This window comes from Carlito syrichta, unplaced genomic scaffold, assembly GCF_000164805.1.
Source record: "Carlito syrichta isolate Samal-C Ts95f unplaced genomic scaffold, Tarsius_syrichta-2.0.1 Scaffold145297, whole genome shotgun sequence".
NCBI classification, from domain to species: domain Eukaryota; kingdom Metazoa; phylum Chordata; class Mammalia; order Primates; family Tarsiidae; genus Carlito; species Carlito syrichta.
This window is the reverse complement of record NW_007089393.1, coordinates 309,035-313,447: the sequence shown is the minus strand read 5'-3', so window position 1 is coordinate 313,447 and position 4,413 is coordinate 309,035. Positions and strand designations below refer to the sequence as shown.

The 4,413-nt window shown below is 40.7% G+C and overlaps 1 protein-coding gene across 1 annotated transcript in view; it reads left to right on the top strand.

Moving 5' to 3' along the window:
- Positions 1-4,413, top strand: part of KNTC1 (kinetochore associated 1) — a 102,679-nt gene that overhangs the window by 61,033 nt on the left and 37,233 nt on the right. The window lies entirely within an intron of this gene.

Here is a 4,413-nt window from a genome sequence, read left to right as displayed (position 1 = left end):
TCGCTGCCCAGGCGGGTCTCGAACCCGCGGGCTCAGGCAATTCACTCACCTCAGCCTCCCAAAGGCGCGGGATTACAGGCTGAGCCACCGAGCCCGGCTCCAGTTATTTATTTTATAGATTAAATCATTCCAGTGATTCTAGCTGTGGTTTATTTCTATGCCTAATTTTCCACTAACCTTTATTTTTAAAAAGATTCTAATAGACTTTTGGTGAAAAAAATTATTGCATTGGGCATGTAGTTTCCATTTGCCAGATTACTTAAAAAATTTTTTTTGTTAGGAAATAATTTCAAAGTTTTAGGAAATTTGCGGGCATACGCTCTTCTCTTTACTTATATATAAAATTACCTTATATTTTATATTTGTGTGTGTGTGTGTGTGTGTGTGTATGTTGGCCATTTAAGAGTAAGTTATATACATTATGGCTTCTTATCCCTAAATATTTCAGTGCTTCTTTTTTTTATTACAAATTTTTTTTTAAAGATGTGGGTTACAATTCAGGGTTAGGTATACAAATGTTCATTATGCAGGTACCCTTGTTGATGAGATGTATCACTTTCTCCTCCCCACTCCAGTGGTTTCCCACTGCTGCCAATCCTTATAGTATTATGATAATTGTTCAAGGTCCACTTATGAGTGAGAACGTGTGGTACTCAGTTCTTTGTTTCTGTGCAAGATCACTCAGTACTATAGACTCTAAGTCCATCCAAGTTTCTGCAAAGTTCCAGTGTTTGTTTCTTAAAAATAGAGATATTCTTAGGATGGGCTCAGTGACTCATGACTGCAATCCCAGCACTTTGGGAGACTGAGGCAAGAGGATTGCCTGAGCTCAGGGGTTCACTACCAGCCTGGGCAACTTGGTGAGACTTTGTCTCTACAATAAAATAAAAAAATAAACTGGGCGTGGTAGTGTGCGCCTTGTAGTTCCAGCTACTAGGAAGGCTGAGGCGGAGTATCGCCCGGGTCCAGCAGGTTGAGGCTGCAGTGACCGTGAGTGTGCCACTGCACTCCAGCCTGGGTGACAGAGTGAGACTCTGACTCAGAAAAAAAAGAATAGAGATATTTTCTTACATGATAGCAGTTATCAACTTCGTTCATCCTTACAATGATGTAATAATTATATTAATTTGTCATTCTTATTCGAATGTCTGTTTACTCAGTGTAATAGGCTTTAAAACATATAAAGGTACATTTTGGTACAAGATCAAATCTTGCATCGTGTTTTATATGAATCAGCAAACTACAGTCAGCAAGTCCAGCTGTCTGTTTTTTTTTGTTTTTTTTTTGTTTTGGTTCTTGGATTATTTATTTATTTTTTATTTTTTTAATTTTTATTTTTTGAGTTGGAGTCTCACCCTGTCACCCAGACTGGAGTACAGTGGCCGCTCCCAGCCATCGCAGCCTCGACCTGCTGGGCTCTGGCGATCCTTCCGCCTCAGCCTTCCAAGTAGCCAGAATTACAGGCATGCACTACCACACCCCGCTGATTTTTTTGATTTATTGTAGAGATGAGGTCTTGTCAAGTTGCCCAGGCGGGTCTCGAACCCGCGGGCTCAGGCAATCCACTCACCTCAGCCTCCCAAAGGCGCGGGATTACAGGCTGAGCCACTGAGCCCGGCTCTGTCTGTTTTTTTATGTAAAGTTTTATTGGAACACAGCCATGCCCATTCATGTAATTACTGTCTATGGCTGTTTTCGAGCCGCAAGGAAAGAAGTGAGAAGAGTAGTTGCCACAGAAATCACATGGTCTACAAGGCTAAAATATTTACCGTTTGACCATTTAAGAAGTTTGCTTTGGCCAGCCATAGTGGCTCACACCTGTAATCCCACCACTTTGGGAGGCTAAGGCAGGAGTATTGCTTGAGCCTAGGAGTTCGAGAGCAGCCTAGGAAATATAACAAGACCTCATCAATGTAAAAAAATCACAAAATTTGCCGAGCAGAGTAGCATGCCTTTGAAGTCCCAGGAGGCTGAGGTGGAAGGATTGCCTGAGCCCAGTAGGTTGAGGCTACAGTGTACTATAGTGGTGCCACTGTAATCCAGCTTGGGTGTCAGAACGAGACACTGTCTCAAAAAATAAAGTTTGCCAGCCTCTGGTGTATTTTGTTTAGTAATCTTTTGCATCTCTTCATCTGAACGTCTTTACTGTACTCATCTCTTTAGTGTCTTTTAATCTAGAAGTCTTTACTCTTCACGTTGCAAAATGACATCAGGGGCTAGCAATAACACTGTACATTTCTCTTTGTAGTTCTCTGGATCCTAGATCTTTTCTTCTATGCTTCATGGGAAATCTTTGATACTGTGTGCAGATTTTCTAAATTTTTCTTCCTTTTTTTTTGGTATTTACAGTGTCTATAGATACTGATTTTGACTAGTGTTATATTTTGCTTTCTGACTCTTACAATATGAGATGAAAATTTTTCCTAATCATGAGTTTTGTGCCTAGCAAATCACTGCCCTATTTTTAGTTTAATTAATTGTATGCCGAAAATGTTAAATGTTTTAATTCAATAAATAATAATTTAGCTGGGCTTGGTGGCTCAACCTGTATTCCTGTGCCTTTGGGAGGCTGAGGTGAGTGGATTGCCTGAGGCCGCGGGTTCGAGACCCGCCTGGGCAGTGAGACCTCATCTCTACAATAAAATAAAAAAAAAAGATCAGCCGGACGTGGTAGCGCATGTCTGTAATTCCGACTACTCGGAAGGCTGAGGCGGAAGTATCGCCGGCGCCCAACAGGTGAGACTGTGGTGGCCGGGAGCGGCCACTGCACTCCAGTCTGGGCGACCGAGTGAGACTCCAACTAAAAATAATAATAATAATAATAATAATAATTTAGTAAATAAATTTTTATTGTGGTAAAAAATGCATCACATAATCTTAACCTTTTTTCCTATCTTAACCATTTTAAGTGTATAACTCAGTAGTTATATTAAGTATATTCACATTGTTGTGAATATCCCCAAGACATTTCATCTTGCAAATTGGAAGCTCTACACCCATTAAACAGTAATTCCCCTTTTTCTTCTCCCTAGTCCCTGGTAACCAGCATTCTAATTGTGGTCTCTGTGAATATGACTACTAGAGATATTGCAAATAAATGGAATCATACATTATCATTTTCCTAAATGTGACGGGAAGCCATAGGAGGATTTTAAGCAGTGAAGTGGTTTAATCTGATTTACATTTTTTAAAAAAATTCCTCTGGTAGCAGTGTAGGAAAAAAAAACTGTAGAAGAAGTACAAGACCAGGTGGGAGGTAACTACAGTTGTCTAAGAAAAAGATAATAATGGTTGGATTTGCATGTTAACAGAGAAGGTTGTGAGAAAGGGTTGGATCTGTTTTGTAGGTGGAGTACACAGGACTTGAAAATGAACTGGGAGTGGAATGAAAGAAAATAAAAAGATTTAAGATGGCCGGGCGCAGTGGCTCAGGCCTATACTCGCAGCAAGGCCAAGGCGAGAGGATAGTCTGAGCCTGCAGGTTCAAGACCAGCCTGGGCAACATGGTTAGACCTTGTCTCTACAACAAATCAAAAAACTAGCTGAGTGTGGTAGCTCATTCCTGTAGTTCCAGCTACTTGGAAGGCTGAGGCAGAAGGATCTCCTGAGCCTAGCAGGTCGAGGCTGCAGTGGTCTGGAGCATGCCACTATACTCCAGACTGGGCAACAGAGTGAGATTCCAACTCAAAAAAAAAAAAAAAGATTTAAGACTAACTCATAGGTGTTCAGCCTGAGCTGGTGTTTAAATAATAGTATCATTTTCTGAAACAGGGTTGGTAGAAAAACAGATCTGCAGGAGAAAATCAAGAAAGGATTCAATTTTGTGTTCTACATTTGAAGTCTTTTTGAACAGCTCTCAGTTGAGCAGTTAAGTTATTGATGTTGAACTCAACATCTGTAGCACAGATATTGATATTGAACTCAACATCTCTGTTACAGATGTTGAGCTCAGGAAAGAATGTAAATTTGGGAGTTATCATTGTATAGGTATTGTCTGCAGTCATAGGTACTTGGTCCCTATGGAAAACTTGCATCATACGAAATGGCTATTTTTGTAATTTAAACATTCAATTATCAGCAATCTTATGTGATTAAACCTAACTGATAAAAGAGAGTTAAGTCTGGAATCTGGGCTGCAGTTCTTAGGGGTCAGGTATGGGGTTGGGGGGAACTCAGCAGAAGAGACTATAAAGAAATAGCTAGTGAAATGAACAGAAAACCAGTAGAGTCTGGTGTCCCTGAAGTTTAATGCAGAAAATTGTATGAAGGCAGTAACCAACTGTATCCAAAATACTAATAGTTGAAGTAAGGTGAGGACTAGAAATTGGCCATTGAGCCGAGCTCGGTGGCTCAACCTGTAATCCCGCGCCTTTGGGAGGCTGAGGTGAGTGGATTGCCTGAGCCCGCGAGTTC